This window comes from Jaculus jaculus, chromosome 7 (genome assembly GCF_020740685.1).
Source record: "Jaculus jaculus isolate mJacJac1 chromosome 7, mJacJac1.mat.Y.cur, whole genome shotgun sequence".
In the NCBI taxonomy this organism is placed as follows: Eukaryota; Metazoa; Chordata; class Mammalia; order Rodentia; family Dipodidae; genus Jaculus; species Jaculus jaculus.
In genome coordinates this window covers 41,922,967-41,943,490 of record NC_059108.1, presented here as the reverse complement: position 1 = coordinate 41,943,490, position 20,524 = coordinate 41,922,967, and positions in this window count along the sequence as shown.

Genomic DNA, 20,524 nt, shown 5'->3' with positions numbered 1-20,524 from the left:
ACATGTACTCACATTCTCCCCCAGATCTGACACTGATGGAAAGACAGAGGGACGACAACCTTAGGCTGGGATCAGGGAAGAGTTTAGAATTGCATTCTGCTGTCAGGATCTGGGGGTTATAACTCCAGAGCTCCTGCATGTATTCACAACCTCCTTTGCAGCCTGCGAAGTAAGTACTTGGGGCTCGAGAAATAAGTCTCATCAGAATTTCATGAGAGGTTCATAGAGAACTATAAGGGTTCAATGACTCGACTGAAATTCCTGTCTAAGTTAACTTTCTTGCTGTTTTCTAGGCATTCCTATAATTGGGATCACAGTGTTCCTTCAGGACAGTGCTAATTTTTGTGTTTAGAAATTTGAGGGGTGGGGGCTGGAGAGATGGCTGTGGTTAAAGGCACTTGTGTACTGAGCCTGAAGCCCTGGGTTCAGTGCCCATGTGATGTGGGTGCATCACTGGCAGTGTTGGTGGTAAGAGAGGATCTGGTGCGCCCATTGGTTCATTCTCTTTCTCTCTCAAAAAATAAATATTTAGAAATGTGAGGACAATTTTCTTTTTTATTTGCATGTATTAATTATATGTAGCAGTGAGTTTCATTAGGATATTTTCATATATATGTCATATTTTTTATCATAATCATTCGATTACCTTCTCTTGCTCCCCCTGCTTCCTTTTCTCATTCCAATTAGTTTCCCTTCTTTTCTCCTTTCACATGTTTTTTTTTGCTTGTTTGTTGTTTGTTTTGTTTTGGTGACCAAATGAGTCTTTAGACTGGTTTGTAGACTCCTGGGTGAAGGATTACTGATGGGAGCCTGGGCTCCCACCCAGTGGCTAAACCCCTCAAAAGCTTGGCTGCTAAGGGCACTGCTTGCAAAGCCTGTTGGCCTGGGGTTCCATTCCTCCTTTGCCAAGTAAAGTCAGATACATAAAAGAGGCGCATGCATGGCAGTCTGACTGCAGTGGCAGGAGGCCCTCATGCACCCATTCTCTCTCTCTATTATCTCACTCTGTGTCTCAAATAAATGAGATTTTTAATTTTTTTTTTAGTTTTTGAGGTAAGGCCTCACTCTAGCCCAGGCTGACCTGGAATTCACTATTTAGTCTCAGGGTGGCCTCGAACTCTTGGCAATCCTCCTATCTCTGCCCCCTGAGTGCTGGGATTAAAGGCAGGTGCCCCCATGCCTGGCTTAAATGAGATTTCTTTTTTAAGAAAGTGACTCTACTTATCCCATCACCCTTCATCTGCTTGTAGAGAGATACTCAGAGGGGTGGGGTCTTGTGGGCCCTTTTCCCTCAAGTTACCATTTTCTACCTATGAGACCTCGGGAAGAGATCACTCCACCCTCCAAAGATAGGAAGTTGACAGGCTCAGTCTTGTGCACATAATTGCAATACCATAAGTTCAAGAATGCACATTATGGTCCAAAGACAGAGTTCCTCCTTGTTCCACTCCTTCCTCTGACTCCTCCATTCTTTCCGCCCCTTCTTCCACAATGCGTCCTGAGCCCTGGTGAGGGTGGTATAGATATTTTGCTTTTGGCTCTAAATTCAAAAGTCCTTATTCTCAGCTCTTCAATCAAAAAAAAAAAAAAAGCCAAATATTCTGTTTCTGGAGATCGGATGGGCTTGAGCTCCCGTGTCAGAGGTGGGGATGGACTTGAGCTCCCATGTCACAGGTGGGGATGGACTTAAGCTTCTGTATTTGTAATGCTTATGCAATGCTGATGATGCCAGTCCATGGTTTGTACTGGGGCAGTGTAGTAACTTAACACCAAGCTCCTTGTGTGGACCAGGCACTGGATTAGATGGTCAGGAGACAAGGGAAGACAACAGAGGTGTGCCTTACATTCTAATAATCAATGCAGAATCTTAACCAGTTAATCTGTAAAACTTGATTTTCTCTTTATTATTTTTTGGGGGGATATGTTGGGGGTTCAATGTAGGCTTTCACTCTAGCCCAAATGACCTGGAATTCACTATGTAGTCTCAAGTTGACCTCAAACTCACAGTGATAATCCTACCTCAGCCTCCCAAGTACTGGGATTAAAGGTGTGTCACCATACCCACTTGATTTTGCACTTGATTGAGTACTGTAAGAGTGCCCATAGATCACTTATCTTTCTTAGTTTATTTTCTGTTATTATGACAAAGTATCATAGAGGGTACTTATATAAAAATATAATTTCAATTTTTTTACCACTGGGGATAAAATATAGAGCATGGTAGGCAAATGCTCTTCCACTGAGAAATGCCTTCTACCCAAGAAAAGAGATTATTTTCTTATGATTCTGGGTCCTGGGAAATCCATGCCTGGAATACGCCATTCCTGGTGAAGGGCTTTTCCCATGTCATAACATGATGGAGGGCATCACATGAGGAGAGATCACTTCTAGGGGGAATTTGCTTTGGTAACAAAGCCACTTCTAACTGACTAACTACTCTCACACTAGCATAATTCATGGGCAAGGGCCGAGCCCCCATGGTCTAACCATGTCTTAGAAGTCCCACCTATGGGGATCATCACAGTAGCATACATTGGACAGAACGTTTGAAGCATAGCACATGCCTTCATTTAGCTTTATCTATGACAACTGAGTTATTTACAGTCAGAGTCTTTTAATTTTCTTTTAATTTTGCAGGCACATACATATGTGGTGTGCATGTGTGCTCATGTGTGGATAGGTGCACATGTGTGCTTGTGTGTGGAGGCCAGAGGTTGATGTTAGATGTCTTCCTCAGTCACTCTCCATTTTATTCTTTGAGACAGGATCCGGTTGAGCTGGAGCTCACCTATTTGGCTAGATTAGCCAGCCAGTGAACCCCAAGGATTCCCTACCTCTGCCTGCCCAGCACGGGGGTTACAGGTGCATACCACCACACCTGGAATTTTGTGTGGGTGTTGAGTGTCCAAACTCAGGTTCTCATGCTTGTGAGACAAGCCCTTTACCATCTCCCCAGCCAGAGTTGTCTAACTTTCTAGGAAACATGCAGTGGCCATCATTAACTCTGATTTCTCAAGTCCTATTACCTTTGGAGTAAGTGGGACAGAAAATGATTTATTTCCAGAGGTTACTGCTTCCTAATCCTTTTTATTTTTAGGACATGATAGAAAAAGACAGCATTGCTGTATCACCCAGAGGCAGCTGCTTTCCTCTGGAAGTGGCTGCTGGCTAGCAGAAAGCATTGCCCAGTGAGGCCCCCACCAGGAATGACAGTAACCCACACATGCAACCTCTGGTTGGCAAGCTCTGATTTCTTTCTTCCTTTCTTCTTTTTTCTTTTTCTTAAATATAGTTCCTGAGCTTCACAGACTTGCCTTTAAAACATCAATATCATAGGAAGAGTAACATCAAAGTTACTATCAGCTCAAAGTCCCAGAGTGATTAATTGAGAACTTACCCAGATAAAAGAGACACTTATAAATTAGCACCCTCTAAGGATAAAACAAGGGTAGGTGGGAGGCAGGAGAAAGAGAATGGTGGAAAGACACCAAAGCTGGATTCACCTACTTCAAATTTTGTGAAGGGCCTGCTTGTTTTAGCACCAATCACGCCTGTCCCAAATATTTCGCCATCCCTTAGCATACACCCTGAATCCACAAAAGAGCACATATTAAAAAGTTAAGTTGGGACTGCTGTGGGGCACTGCTTCCAGCCAGCCTCATGTGGGACAGATGGAGGAGAATGTGGGGGAGAAGCAGGGTGCATTGCTAGACAGCCAACTGTCCACCAGGAGACGGGTCACCTCCACCTCATCTGCCCGCGCCCAGAAGTCATTACAGAGGAAGCAGTGACACAAATACTGTTTCATGGCTAGCCTGAAGCCAGTTCCTGGAAGATAACAGCACATATTGTGGTCACTCAAACCTCATCAAAACAGAGATCCAGAGTCCACAGAGGATGCAACACTAAATCCCATCTCTATCTTAGTCCATCCCCCCAAGGCTCAGGGAATAAGACTGTAAGAGCCTCAGGGTGGGTGGGAATAGCCCGAGGCATCATATCCCCCCCCACAGCGACCCACTGTGGCCTCTTGGTCCTCATAAAGAATACCAATAGCTCCACCTAAGAAGACCCTCAGCAGGATTAGGGCAGGGGGGAGGGGCCTGGGTGTCTAATAGTACAACTTTTTTTTTCTACAAAAATTTAATAAACAATAAAAAAAATTAAACTTAGGTTATGGAGCTGGAGAGATTGCTCAGCAGTGCAAAGTGCTTGTCTTACAAGCTTGACAACTGAAGGTCAGATTCCTAGTGCTCACTAAAGTCATATATAAGTAGAACATGCATCTGCGATCCTAACAACCCTACCCCAATGCAGGGGGTGGGCGGAGTCAGAAGAATCTGGATGCTTGTAGGCAGCTAGTCTGGCATTTGTGCTAGTGAAACCACAAGGAAGACCCTGTTCCTGGGCTTGTCCTCTGACTCCACATGTACTGTGGCATGCACATGCCCACACACACAACACACACACACAAAGGGGTAAGAGCCTTTACACAGACCATTTCCCCAGTGAATAGCAAGACAATGACTTTAAATAAAACATTCTTTTGAGATGTTTCTGTGATAAACTATTAGCACCCAAGCCCATATAGCTGGCTGCATCTCTTCCATATTGCCTTTTTTGGTTTGTTTTCTCTGTAGACAAGAAGTGAGTAAACATTGTAAAGGGACAGATGGTAGGTATTTTTTTTATAATATTTTATTTATGTATTTATTTCAGAGAGAGAGAGAGAAAAACAGAGAGAACGTGAGTGAGCTGGGGGTGTGGAGAATGGGCACGCCAGGGCCTCTAACCACTACAAACCAGCCTCAGACACATGTGCCACCTTGTATATCTGGCTTTCTGTGGGTACTGAGGTATCAAGCCAGGCTCCTTAGCCTCTTTAGGCAAGTGCCTTAGCTGCAGAACTATCTCTCCAGCCCTATTTTAAGTTTTGTAGACTACATAATCTCTTTAGCAACCATCTAATCGTATTGACTGACATAGATATGAGCCAATAAAACTTTATTTACAAAAGTAAGTGGTGGGCTGGATTTAACCCATGGGTTATAAACTGTAATCCTTGCTACATAAGAAAGTTTAAATGCTAATTCATCTAAAATAAAAGTAGAATGTGGAAAAGAAAGAACAGAGCACACAATTGCAGGGCAAGAAAGATAGTCCAAGAGGACTGGAGATCCAGTTGCAGGTGCAAACAGTCCGCACTCCTCCAGGGCCTGGTTGAAGTGGCTACAGGCCTGGCAGATTGCCTGGAGGAGTATGCAAGTGGAGTAACTGAGATGTAGTTAAGGCAAATGTTCTACGAAGTGGTCTTTCTAAGTCAGTCCGGCTGAAATGTCTGAAACTCTACTATTCTGCATAGGTACGTGGACTTTTCCAGAAGTTTTCACCAGCCTGTTGTCAAAGCAGTTGTCATGTGAGATGATGCTGGGAACCAGTAGTCTTTGAAAATATTGCATGATTGATACAGGTTGCACTTGTCATATTTTATCAGAATTCTTGTTTGGCCAATCAGTTTATCTCTATTTTTGACCTTGTGCAACTCTCCTCATTTGGGTGGGTGGTGTATGGAGATCACCTAGCAATTTATATTGTACTTCCTAAGTTTCTCTGAAGATGCTACATATAGACTCAATGGCTAGGACCTCAAAATATGTGCATCAGTAAGTGAAGTTGTTAGGATTGTAAAACACATACACATTAATTGTACATATTATTTAAACATGTACATGTCGGGCAATCAAATTTTTCTTTCTGTGTGGCCCTGCCTACATCAACTATTAAACTACATTGTAAATGTAAATTAAAGGTACCTAAATGTAAGCCTGTTTCCTTTAATTGAACCAGTAGCAATTTACTTCATTCAATCCTTCTTCCATTTTTTTTTTTAGCAAGTGGAATCCTTGTCACCAGATAGGACTGTAGGTATGACCAGGGCTTCTTGTGTGCAGTAAGTGTGTTGTTCTCATTATGTCTTTTAACATTTATCCTAAATCAACCCTTTAATCTAGGAGCCTTTGATCCTAGTTCCTTTCCCGGCTTCAATACCAGAACTTCCCCTGGTTATTCTTGTGTAAATCGATATCATGGATGTTAGAAGGCAATAAATGAACAATGCCACATCTAGTATTTATAACAACAGGGATTATTAACTTAATTACCTTAGCCTTTTGAAATATCTGAGGAAGAATTATGCCTCTGGGACGCCAGCAAGAGCACCTCATCTATTTCTGTGGTCACAGCGGCCCAGCGCAGCCCGGCTTAGCAGCCACCACGGCAAGTGGTGGGGACTCTTCCTGGGACGACCAAGGCAGAGTTTGGGTTTCAGGAGCTTTGCCTGTTATTGACAAGATTTCAAAATGAAATCTGAGGAAAATGTGCAATTGTCGACATTTTATTTTGTCAAGTGAGGTCAATAAGTGAACATCTTTCATCTCTCATATCTATAATCTTAGAAAAGAAATGGTATTTGAACATCAAAATAATAAGTCCGGAATAATCTCAAACTTAAAACAGATCCTTATGAAAAGCTCCCTCTATAATATTTATTTTTTTCAATTTTAATATAGATTGTGGAGCGAAGGCATAAATCAAAGAGAGGACAGAATCTTAAAATCAAAAAAGTTATTTGCTGTATATAGATAAAAATGATTTAAACCTATTAAATGTAGTAAGTTAAAAGCATAAAGGATGTAGGGTTTAAAAACATTTTGGCTGGGGGTGTAGCTCAGTAGTAGAGTCTTTGCTCAGCATGAATGAGGCCTGGGTTTGAGCCTTAGTACTAAAAGAAAAGAAAAAAAGGAAGCCAAACCTTTCTTTTAAACATTGCACTTCTGTGGAACTTGCTTCTGCTCTCTTAGAATACCATTCCTGGAATTACACCAGAGGAAAACTTACCATACCATTTTCTAAGCTTTTCAGGTAGTCAAATGAAAGTTATTATTTCAGAAGGTTATTGACATAGATTATAATCTTAACAGGTAGTAATCTTAAAAACCATATGCAAATCTTAAAGAATGGAAGTCTTTTATATACAACAATATTTCCTGGTCAGTCTAAGTATGAAACATTTTAAATGGAAAATTATCATACCCCACACAACAAAAATTTGCAAGAGATGTTTTCAGCTCTTTTCCTATCCAATTCTCATTTCCTGTACACTGGCCTCAGGGGTATAAGCCAAACAAAATTTCAAAAGCTCTTGGAAAAAGCAGAAGTCCTCTCTCTCTCTCTCTCTCTCTCTCTCTCTCTCTCTCTCTCTCTCTTCTCTGTGTGTATATGTGTTGGGGGTGGGAAGAGATGGAAGGGTCAGTAAAATTAAAACAGATTAAGAATGCCCCACTTTTGGTCACTTGCCAATTTTTTGCAAAGACCCAGACACACACAGGTCATGGCTTTGAGAACTCCCAGGCTGACTGATGAAATGCAGTCACGAGGAAATCCATCGCAAGCAGTCACTCAAGGGACATAAATGGTTTGTGAGACACCAAAGCTATCTTATCACCAGGGTTATCAATGACCAAGCCACTATACATATCAACACCCTATCCATTACACAGAAAAAAACAAAAACCCACCTGACTGTGTGTAATCCAAGGTTCAACACCCTCTGGAGTGGGAGGCAGTGGCTTAGAGGGGCGGCCCAGCGCAGAGCTCTAGTAGAAAGGACAGGGACAGCCGAGACTCGGGGTGGGGTCCGTGTATGTGTGGACAGAGTGAGGATGGCCAAGAACGCCCTTGTGCAGGGAAAGTTGGAACCTTTAAAAAGTAAAATCCTCACGTTGTGAGATTGTAGCAATACAGGAAATTACCATTAGGATCTATGGTTTCCTGTAAATGGAGAATCTAAAAGAAAACATAAAGGGAGGTGCAGTCACATGTTTCAACTATCAGTGGAGATGTTCCTCAAAGATTTTTCGCTCTATAAATGTCAGGGACAAGCACATGTAGGATAAAATTGGATGTCAGAGAACCAGTTCTGGAAAATAGGAGTAAGTTATATCATATATCCCTCAGGATATCGATGATGATGTGAGAAGTTCTGGGTTGGTAGTGAATTAATCAAAAAATTTATGAAGGAAGGATTCTCTCTTGGGCACTGTACTGAAGTCCCTCTTTGTTCAGTTATCCGAATCTGTGCTTTGGAAAAAGGACAGGGTAGAAGTCTAAGGAAAGCATTGTTGGGAACTGCTTTTTGCTACCACCTTGGAAAATTTACTATCATTATTATGTCTTCCAAGTGACTAACCACCATAGAGTGTCCTCTGGTTATTAGGAAAAAAGAAGTCTAAATACCAAAAAAAAAGAAAAAGAAAAAAAAAAAGGATAAACAACACACAGATAAATATTTTGAAATAGTCCAGATTCGGAAAGTTCTAATACATTGCTACACTTTCCACATTTTCCTTGCCACAGGATGACTCCTCGGAGAACAAAGTAATTGTTGACTTCAAAGACCTCTGAGGAAGTTCAGTGGATGGAAAGAATTTGGCCAGCAACTGGGTGAATCAAATCTAGTTTTTCTCTACCACGTGTGTGTGTGCGCGCATGCAGCGTATGTGCCCAATGCATGGGAATTACTGCAGAGCCTCACCCACTACACGGCATGGCTCTCAATGTTTAAACTGCGCTGGAGAATGAAAGCACCCTTCCTATTTGGTGACTCTTCAAAGCTGAGTTTGGGTGGTTCCATACCTGGATTGCACCCAGGCAAATGTAAGGACAGACACCATGGGTTTCCAAACCTAGCCAGGCCTCAGACTTCTTTTTAGAGTGTTAAAAGTATTCCTGAGTTTACCTTAGTCCTCTCGAAGCAGGGTCTCCAGAGTAGAGGCCAATGTGCGTCTATTTCTGTAGGAGGCATTAATGCCAATCTGAATGCATGCTTATAGTTAATGCATGGCATTCTGGTTCAGTGACAGCCGTCTGTTCCTACAGAACTCGCTACAACACTAGCAGCAAAACCTGGGTGGATCCCTTAAGAGCTTTTCTTCTCACGGCTTGACTTTCTCGTATTCACCACATGAACCTCGTTTTGTGTCGCAGCCTTTCAAAAACATGTTCCACCTTGAGCTCCCAAGAGAATCTTAACTACCCTTGCACTACCTAGAGGATGGAACATGGAGGCTGTCATCTCAGCGTTGTCCTCAGCAAGAGACTGACATAAGCCCCAAACAAGCAATGCAACCCTGGGAACTCTGCATGAGACACTGTGAATAAGCTCTTGGATCCACCGATTCTTCCTCTGTTGGTTTTCAATGTTTACATGGTTTCCTCATGTTAGCAATCTCCCCTCTATAATCCTCCCTCGATGAGAGCTCGCCACCAGGCAGACGAATGTGCACAACAGACAAAGGCACCGAGCTGCTTGCTGAGCAGCCCCCTGCTCCAGCTGCTTTGAGGTTTTTTTTTTTTTAGGGCGTTGAATGCCACTGGAGGACATTTTCCTTTCTTTAAAAGTATTTTGGTGCATGAACCCCCGCTAGCTCTCATAAGGCGTGCTTGTGATTTTGGCAGAAGGGAACAGGCATTGCAAGGTCTCAGCATTCATTCTCTAGAGAGACTGAAATGTGTACTTGTTCTCCGCCCTGGGGAAATGATGCCTTATGCATCAAAATGCTTTGCTCTTGGTTAGGACAACTTAAGAGACACTGCTTTTCGCTTTCTAGTTCAATCACCTCTTTTTTTTGGTGGGGGAGTCATACAATTATGAAAGTTGGCAAGAATAAATACAGTATTGCGTTTATTTTTTAAAAATATTTTGCTTTTATTTATTTGAGAGAGAGGGACGGGCAGGAAGGAAGGGAGGGAAAGAGAGAGAGAGAAAGAGAGAGAGAGAGAGGGAGAATAGGCACTCCAGGGCCTCTAGCTACTGCAAAAGAACTAAAGATGCATGTGTCCCCTTGTGCATCTGGCTCATGCAGGTTCTGAGGAGTCAAACCTGGGTCCTTTGGTTTTGCAGGTAAGCACCTTAACCACTAAACCATCTCTCCAGCCTGATTGCATTTATTGATTAAATCAACTTATACCAATATTTATTTCTCATTGCTATCTGACAAGCATTCTGAGAGATACAAGGTTAACCAGAGAGCATAAATCACATATAGTTTCTAATCCAAACTAGAGAGTGGTTAGGAGCATGAGAGAAAAATAAAACAATTGTTACATGTGCTTTGAGGCCAGGGCTCACATGTCATATAATGCAAGAGAAGGTTGTTGGGAGAGAGTCCTTCTCTATCCCTTTCTATTTGCATCACTCCTGAAATGTCTGTGAGGTATTATTCTCTGAAACCTGTGAAAATGCAGCCTTCCTGTGGCTGGGGAGGCCAGGCTTGTCATAGAGTGCTGGGTAATCACCTGGGGCTTGTGGAAATGGAGTAACCCTTCGTGGGCACTGACCTCTGGATCAGCAGCACTGGGGTCATGTCATCTCCAGGTATGTGTGTAAAATTTTCCCAGAAAGAAGTCCAGTATCTCGCTCACTGTGTGAGGGATGGAATTCCAACTTTTTATGTTTTCCAACAAATCTAGACACAGATAAGGAGAAGAGCTGAGCCCATGGCAGTACATACTATGACACTGGATGCTCACTGCCACCAGTTCTGCAGATGGAGAGACAGACAACCTGAGAGAAAGTTGAAGGCAGTTGATGCAGGCCACTGGTGTGTGGGCTCACCTCTCCTAAGTCCAGTGCCAGTTCCCCGTTGTCTCAAACTGTGAACAGTCATCACTCAGCATTGACTGAGGAACTGAATCAGAGATGAGGTGCTGGCTCCGAGCATAGCTGCACAAGGTGGTACTTTGGTACTTTCCCCTAGGCAGGTGTTCAGAGCTCTGCACCAGGCGCACAGGCGGTTACAGGCTGGTTGAAGGTTGCGGCCAGTGGCCAGTGTGCTGGAGCCCCACCACAGTGCCATCACGGATTTCTTCTTTTAAAAAAGTTTTTTGGTTCAGTTTTTACTTATTTATTTGAGACTGACAGACAGAGTGAGAAAGGCAGATAGAGAGAGAGAATGGGCAATCCAGGGCCTCCAGCCACTGCAAGCGAACTCAAGATGCATGTGCCCTCTTGCGCATCTGGCTAACGTGGGTCCTGGGGAATTGAGCCTCGAACCAGGGTCCTTAGGCTTCACAGGCAAGTGCTTAACCGCTCAGCCATCTCTCCAGCCCCCATCACGGATTTCATTTTTCTCAATTTTGTAAGTCTATCAATGAGTAGGGATGTGGTGTAATGCTGAAAAATTGTCCTTTTATACCCTTTGGGACAGAAAGAGAGCAAAGCTACTGTAGGGGGTCCCACTGCTTTTCTGTGAACATCTGGATTTGGAAGCAAGTGCCATTAACAGCCAAGCCATCTCCTTTGTGGGGCTCCTTCCCGCTCAGGTAGTGCCGAGGGAAGGACCAGACCTGCTGGTTCCTCCCTAGGGGTTGAGGGGATGATGAGCGTCGGAAGACCCAGAAACCTCTCCTGGCCACCGGAGAAAAACCACACTGAGTCGGGAGTCTTTTCCATGCACAAACAACTCGCTTTATTACTCTGAGCAGTTGCCTATATCATGTTGGGGGCGAAGGCGGGGATTTTAGGGTGGAGGAAGAGGTAAGGGCCAATAGTAAACTTTAACTATTGAAATGGTAATTACAATTGCCACAGGGAGGTAGCAGGCCAGAAGCCATTAGGCATCCTGCTGAGTCATAGCTGGCCAGAGACAGGTCGCCAAACTTCAGCTAGGCTCAGGAAGTTCTACTAGGCCTCACGCCTGGGCCTTTCAGGGCCCAACACTCCTTAGCCCCTTTATTTGGAATAATTGCCTAAGATCTCATACTCATTTAATTTTTTAAGTTTTTATTTATTTAAGAAAGAGCTGGGCATGGTGGTGCATGCCTTTAATCCCAGTACTTGGGAGGCAGAGGTAGGAGAATCACCACGAGTTCGAGGCCACCCTAAGACTACATGGTGAATTCCAGGTCAGCTTGATCTAGAGTGAGACCCTACCTTGAAAAATCAAAAGAGAGAGAGAGAGAGAGAGAGAGAGAGAGAGAATAGGTACACCAGGGCCTTCAGCCATTGCAAACAAACTCCAGACGCATATGCCACCCTGCACATCTGGCTTACATGGGTCCTGAGGAATTGAACCTAGGTCCTTTGGCTTTGCAGGCAAGTACCTTAATCACTAAGCCATCTCTCCAGCCCTCTTACTCCCGTTTTAATTTAATTTAATATTTTTCAAATTTTAATTAACTTCCATGATTATAAAACATATCCCATGGTAATACCCTCCCTCCCCCCACTTTCCCCTTTGCAACTCCATTTTCCATCATATCCTCTCCCCATCTCAATCAGTCTTTCTTTTGTTTTGATGTCATGATCTTTTCCTCCTCTTATGATGGTCTTGTGTAGGTAGTTATGGGTATTGTGAGGTCATAGATATCCAGGTCATTTTGTGTCTGGAGGAGCACATTGTAAGGAGTCCTACCCTTCCTTTGGCCCTTACATTCTTTCCGCCACCTCTTCCACATTAGACCTTGAGCCTTGGAAGGTGTGATCGAGATGTTACAGTACTGAGCACTCCAGTCACGGTCACTTCGTTCTGGCACCATGATGCCTTCTGAGTCATCCCAAGGCTCCTGTTTTTAAATGGCTTACTCCATCTGTTAGAGTCACAATCACAGAGTGAGTAATCAAGGGCATTAGGAAGTTTACATCTGTAGGCAAAGTTAGACTTCTCTACAGTGTGTATTTATAATGCAGGCTTCCTTTAAGATATCAAAAGTCATAGTTATCTTTTAGTTGAAGTAGTTGGCACTAAAGTGTTTTTGATTTTTAATTATTTAGTTATTTATTTGAGGGGGCAGATAGAGAAATAATGGGCATTCCAGGGCCTCTAGCCACTGAAAATGAACTCCGATGCATATGCTACCTTGTGCATCTGGTTTATGTAGATTCTGGGGAATTGAACCTGGGTCCTTTGGCTTTGCAGGCAAGAGTTTTAACCACTAAGTTATCTCCCCAGCCCCTAAAAGGATTTTGTTTTTGAGGTAGGGTCTCACTCTAGCCCAAGCTGACCTGGAATTTGAATTTTGAAGTACCAGGCTGGTCTTGAACTCACAGCGATTCTCCTATGTTGCCCTCCCAAGTGCTGGTATTAAAGATGTGAGCCATCATGCCTGGTATAAATACATTTTTATAATAATTTTGAATGAATTGTAGAAGAAATAAAATTAATTGAATATTGGACAACCCACTTGATTAGTAACTATATGGATACATGTGGCTTGAAAGACTTAAGTGAGTACTTTACAATCAATTTGTTATCATTATTCTTATTAAATATTTTTATACACTGAGGTAAAAAATGTTTATCAGATTGAGTTACCATTCATGGTTCAAAGCCTTTATCTTGATTAATGAGATCTTTTGGATTTCTTCTTCAATGCTATGATTCACTTCTTTCCTGCCATTTCACTCTCCAAGGTCTGGTTTTCCCATTCACAGCCTGCCATGTAGTCTCAGCAACAATAATTAGCCTGAAGGAATTTGGGGCTGTGACCACGGCTCTCTGACTTGTTTGGGTCTGCAGGGAGATGGCCACGATCAAACAAAACAACAACCAAAAGGAAAAGCCACCAGGTCCTCCTGTATTTGGACAGCCCAGATGTTATTTACAGCCTTGTTTATGAAGTATTTTCTTGACCTTGCTGGCTAGACTCCACACACTTTGTCATTCCGGAGCACACACGTCCTGTCACATGGTGACGGTGTGCCCTGAACAAGTAAACAGGCTGGAAGACTATAATAAGGGCAGAATAATCTTTCAGCAACATCGTGTGCCACCCCCACCAACACCCAAAAGGACAAAGGAAAGCATGGAGGAAAAGAAATGAAGACTGTCGTATTTTTAGATTTTCAAACAGCCATAACGAGTGCCACCATTGTGAAACTGTGAAACTGCCATTATGTGAAAAGGGCTATGAATAAAGACTCCTATAACTCTTGAGTCCAACAGCCAAAGCCTTCAAGCTTCCTTTTTCCCCCAAATATTTTTTTGTATTAACTTGAGAGAGAAAGACAGAGGAGAGGGAGGAGAGAGGAAAGGAAGAGAGAAAGAGACCCTCTTGCCACTGCAAATGAACACATGTGCCACTTTGTGCATTTGGCTTTATGTGGGTGCTGGGGAATTGAACCAAGGCCAACAGGCTTTGTGAGTAAGTGCCTTTCACTGCTGAGCCATCCCTCCAGCCTCCTCAAGCTCTCCAAGAAAAAGCTGAAATTGATGAACCCGATGTAATCTGAAAGTGCCATTGCCATAATTCTTGGGGAAGGGTACCAAGTGTTCACCCCCCACCCCCACACATGGAATATTGTACACATGAAATTAGAAGGAGTGACTAAATTACGATCTGTCTCTACAGTGGAAGTCTTTGCTGCTGTTTCCTTCTTCCACCACCAGCATTTGCCCTGCCACCTGCAACCTGCTACTTTCCTGCTCCATTCTCTCACTGCCAGGCAGTGTATGGTCCGCGCGCCGAGCCAGATGCCTACTGTTTGGACCATGTCCTTTCCCTTCCATCATCTGTTACCTGGAGAATCCTCTGTGTATTCAATCAATGCTCCGCACAGTCTTGTTCAGCTGAAAGTTTACTATTGCTGAGAGAAGTACAGCCCACTGGACGGTCTCAGGAGGAAGCCCCAGCTCTCACTGCCTCTGAAGCTACCTGGTTTCTCACGTTCCATGAACAGCTAGCTGGAGTTTTTTCTCATTGAGATAACTTACTGACAAAATGGTCTTTCTTCTTACACAGAAAGGATTTTAGCACATTCTTACTATCTACCACCCTTGATGACATCATTGTGGGAGTTCAACACACCCCACGAATGGTTCAGCTCATGTGTTATCCTCAAAGTTCTTGTTCTCCTCTGGTATGATCGCTTCCATTGTAGCCCTTCTGCCACATTCTTCGATGGTGAACCACTAGGTTTTGCACCATAAATGACTGCACCACCTCTAAAATATCAAACTTCCCACTCTGTACATCTCCTGTTTTTCTAACTCACTTATTTTATTCTTTCCCCATTTCTTTGGCTATTTTTCACTTCCATTATCCAGCCCATTACATGTCTATGCCTCTTTCCCTCCTAGACTTGATGGTTCATTGCTATAATCACTTCTTTGCATACTTCCCAATGCTTACAGTGACTTGAATCCAGTCTCCCCCAAATTCATGACCACTCAGAACCTTAGAATATGACTCTATTTTGCAAACAGGCTCTTTGCATATATAATCAGTTAAGATGAAATCAAAATACATTAGGGTAGACTCTACCCTCTACTTAGGAGGAGAGAAAGATACACAGAGACAATGACACAGGAGGAAGGCCCCATGGAGATGGAGATTTGAGAAGGGAGAAGTGCATCAAGCTAAGGATTGATGGCTAGGAGAGGAGCATGTTGCCAATTCTTCCTCGAAGCCTTTATGAGGAATGAGCCCTGCTCCAACCTTTCAGACTTCCGAACATGCAAGAACACAATCCTGTGATCTTTCAACCACCATGTTTGTAGTGATTTGGTATAATAGCCCTCACAAGCTAATGTATCTCCCCAAGGTACCTCATACAACAAATCTCTAACCCTGACCAAACCCAGCTTACCACCATCTCTGTGCCTTCCCCCAGCTGGAAGATTTAAGGTGACAGAAAGCTCACAAATATACTAACTGGTCTCACCTCACAATATTAGCCACAGATTTTTCAAGTTCTTGACATTTCCTGGCAAGTCAACTACAGTTTGTAGCGCATTTCTCTTCTATTTCCTGGGCACAAGGCTCTTACTTCCCTTTCCCTTTCAGTAAGTAACTCTGCTTTTGATGGAACTGAGAAACATACATAAGAAGAGGAAAATAATTATTCTTCTCTTCACCAAAACTATGAAAATCATGTACATTTGTGCATATATTTTTCTGTCTTCCTTTGTTTTTTTTGGGGGTTTTTACTCATTTAATTAAAGCAAGTAAATGATCGTATAATGAACTTTAGGGATAGTAGATTACCAATTTCCCTACTCTTTTAGTGAGTGTTATGCTCTTGGGTAAAAATCAAGTAATAAATCATGAATAAGTACATGTTTATATAACATATATTATCATATATACATGAAAAGTGTTATGAATAAGAAAAGGAAGTTGAAAGTGTAGCCTGTAATTAGGAAGTACCATTTTTAAAAATTATCTATTTATATGCAAGTAGAAAGAGGCAGAGAGAGAGAGAGAGAGAGAGAGAGAGAGAGAGAGAGAGACTAGGCACATCAGGGCCTTTAGCCATTGCAAATGAATTCCAGATGCATGTACCACGTTGTGTATCTGGCTTTACATGGGTAATAGAGAACTAAATCCAGGTTGTTAGGTTTTGTAGGTAAGTTTGTTAGCTGCTGAGCCATCTCACTAGACCAGGAGATATACTTTTATGGAGAGTCTTCTGGGAGAATATCTAATTCAATCTGAGTAGAGATATAAATCAAGTGAGGATAACTGAGCTCTTGGGGCTTTTCAAGGCCAGCATCCCATCACTGTATTTTGAATCCCATCCCTTCATCCTATCTATAGACTTGTCTCCTATAATTTGCACCTACTTCCTTTACATTACTCGTGTCTCCTTCTTTATTGACTCGTGACCACCAGCATGCAGACGTTTAATATCTGCCAACTTGCAAAGATGTTCTTGGAACCCACATCCCTATGTAGTTAAAACTCCATTTCTCTCTCCTCTTTTAGAGTAAGATTCTACCAGGAGCTGTCACAAACAAGGATCTCATCTCCACCTACCCCAACAGATAACTTCCCATCCTGTCAAGTAGTGCTAGCTTTCAACTTTCATCTTTATTATATGTTGTTTGGTTTTTTTTTTGAGACAAGGGCTCCAATATGTAGCCTAGATTGACTCAAACTCATGATCTTCCTACCTTAGTTTCCTGAGTGCTGTGCCTATAAGCATGAGCTACCATGCTTGGCTTTGACCTTCATTTTAATGACTCTGTAGCAGTATTTGAAGTAGTTGGTCACAATTCTTTTTTTTTTTTTTTTTTTTTTTGTTTGTTTGTTTTTCAAGGTATGGTCTCACTGTGGTCCAGATTGACCTGGAATTGACTATTTAGTCTCAGGGTAGCCTTGAACTCAAGGCAATCCTCCTACTTCTGCCTTCTAAGTGCTGGGATTAAAGGTGTGCGCCACCATACCTGGGTCTTTTATATTCTTCTTCTTTTTTTTTTTTCAGTTGGCTCCTCAGATACAGCAGTTTCCATGTCTTTCTCCATCCTTGCTAGACTCTCACCTTCAGTTTTTAAGTGTCTAAATGCTGCAACATCCAGAGCTCCATCACCAGCTCTGCTTCTGTGCCTACTGTCATACGTCAGGTGACCTCATTCTGTCACATCACTTTAAAAGCCATCCTTATGTTGTAGACCTAGGTTTTGTCTGTTACCTCTTGACGTTCCAGACTCATGGCTATACAGCGTCATGTCCACTATCTGTTCTAGCAGATCTGATGTGTGTAAAACCAAACCTGGCTTCCTTACAGAACAAGTTCAGGGCTGGTCCACTCCTCCCCATTCCATTTAGCCCTGAGGTGCTCAGCCTCAGCCATGGGTTATTCTGAACTTCTTTATGTTGTTTCATACCCAAATGTAGACCAAATCTTGTGAATGTTATTTTAAAATCATATTCCCTTCTACAGTTGATGCCTTGGCCTAAACTTCCTTCATCTCTTATTGGGATGGCATGAAGCTTCCTGCTTCCCACTGGCCTGACTTTCTCTCTTCCCATTGCTTGATGTGCAGACATTATCCAGAATACTGTCAGCAAAATAGGAACCAAACCCTATCTTTTTCCTATACAAAAAGCTCCATGGACTTTTCATTATATTGAGAAAAAAGTCAAAACTACAGACCATGGTCCACAAGGCTCTATCTGACATGGCCCCCTCCTGACCTCTCCAGCCTCATCTCTTCTCACTCTCCTCCAGCCACCTCCTGCCTTCCTGAGGTTTCCCAGCAGGACAAGTGCCACCTCTGACTCAAAGCCTCTGCGCTCATACTTCTTTCTGCCCAGAAAGCTCTCCTCTGATGATATCCATGTTATCTTATTTCTTTACTTCATTCAAGACTTTCCTCTTACATGGTGGCACATGCCTTTAATCCTAGCACTCGGGAAGCTGAGGTAGGAAGATTGCTGTGAGTTCGAGGCCAGCCTGAGACTAATAGTGAATTTCAAGTCAGCCTGGGCTACAGCAAGACCCTACCCTGAAAAACAAAAAAACAAACAAACAAAAAATTCCCTAGCATTTCCTCCTTAGAGAAGCCTTATTTGTTCATATTATTTAAAATGTTAACATCATATTGCAATAATATCAGATCTAGTCATCATAAAAACCTTATTCTGATTTATTTACTTTATCTTTGGTGGCATTGTACTTTATATTTATTTACCTAATGGTTTGTTAACTGTTTTTCTATTAGAATATAAATATCAGAGTAAGGACTTTGTCTAACTCACTATTTTAACTTCAGAACCTTGAGCATTATCATTAGATAAGTATCTGTTTCATTAATCAAGTAAAACTTATGCCTACAAAAATTCCACAGCATTCATAAAATAAAGTTAATAATTAAAAAAAACATGATGGATCAAAGAATAATTTCAGGGAGTCTGCTAAAAACTTCACAAATGTCTACTTAACCTGTATATATACCATCAACCTAAAGTCTAAGGGTATCTTATCTCCATTCAACAAATAAGGAAAATAGTTTAAAATGTGCAAAAACCACCAGGCACAGTGGTTCACGTCTTTAATCCCAGCACTTTGGGGTGGGGTGGGGCAGAGGTAGGAGGATCGCTGTGAGCTCGAGGCCACCCTGAGACTACATAGTGAATTCCATGTCAGCCTGGGCTATTTGAGACCCTACCTCAAACAGATAAACAACAACAAAAAGGTGCAAAAACCATGAGGTAGACAGAAAGAGATGGTCCTCACATGTCACACAATGCATAGCTGTGTGAGGCTTAGGACTAAGCCATCTAGAGAGCATGTGGGTTAGGACCTCCCACACGGCAGGGCAGCTGTCTCGCTGCTACCTACAGAAAGTGTGTGTGGACACAACGGAACACAGCCAACGCACAGGGCAAACTTACGTAAGGCCGGAGTAGGTCAAAGATCTGGAATCATGACCTAGATTTGTCTACTTCCAAGTCTCCAGGATTCAAAAACCTCAGCTATGCAAATGTTTATTCGTGTTTATGATAGAAAAGGTTGTGTTTCCCCACAAAATACTGGAGTAGATACCCTAGAGATAAGCCTTACTGAAACATATCTTGAGACTTACTAAAAACAGCTTCAATAGTCTGACACAAAAGTCAAGGGTTTGCCACGCACATATCTAAGAAGCCAGGAGGTAAGTAATACTAAAGAGGCTTCCTTGTGATTTAACCTGAGAACCTGGAGCTTCTACCCTGTGTACTTCTTGGGGTCCAGGGAATGACAGACGAACATCAGCACTTGGTAAGGCTGGATACTCCCTGCAAAAAGTCTGAAGCATAAACGCTCTTCATCCCCTACCATAAGGCGGGCAGAAAACAAACCCTTGTGCAGAAATACAAATAGCTCACTGCATAACCCTTAGTTTTAGGAAGCAGGAAAGCAATATCCTCACCGAACATTCATAATGATACCACAGTTCTATCAAAAAAGTCAGTTAGGCTTCACATCTTTGGACTGAGAAGTTAATAAGGTCTGCCAGCAGAAGTAGACACAAATCCACTCTAGAAGCCTGGAAGTTCAATCCAAGCCTGAAAGAATTCTTATTGGAAGAAGTTTTGAGGGAGGTGGTAACTCACAGTGACAATATCACAAAACACACAGGGAACAACATAAAGGCAAATTTCAAAGAACAGATGATAATGGCAGATTGAAAGGTTTAGCCAGTTCAATTTATCATTTGCTGAAGATAAGCTATATTTAATATATTGGAAAAATAAAAGAGAACTTGACTATATGAATATGGAAGTAAGCATTAGAACTTCTGGAAATTAAAAATGTTTGAAAATAAGTTTCTGTTGATAACTTCATTAGCATACTAAGTAAAACTCAGTAGAGACACACGGAGAGGCAAGATGGAATGGTAGCCCAGAAGGCCAGGAGTCATTGGAGGAGGTGAGGGGGAAGCAAGGGGCACTCACTGTCTAGCCACTGCTCCAGTAGCAGGCTGTGGTGGGAGTTCATCATGCTCTTAGCTACTAGATGACAAAGCGATGTTTTAACCCTCAGCAGGTACACCCAGCGTTCATCCAAGGACCAGCATGAGATCAGCTTGTCCTTCCCCACGAATTCAGCAGGACACATATGCCACACATCTCTCTTCATACAACTGGACATTTTCCTCTGGGGCCAGGGACTCTGGAGAGTTGAAGCATTTTTGTTCAAATGAGATTAGTATTACCTAGACTTTTTTTAATTGGAAAATTAAATGTTTGAGATTATGAA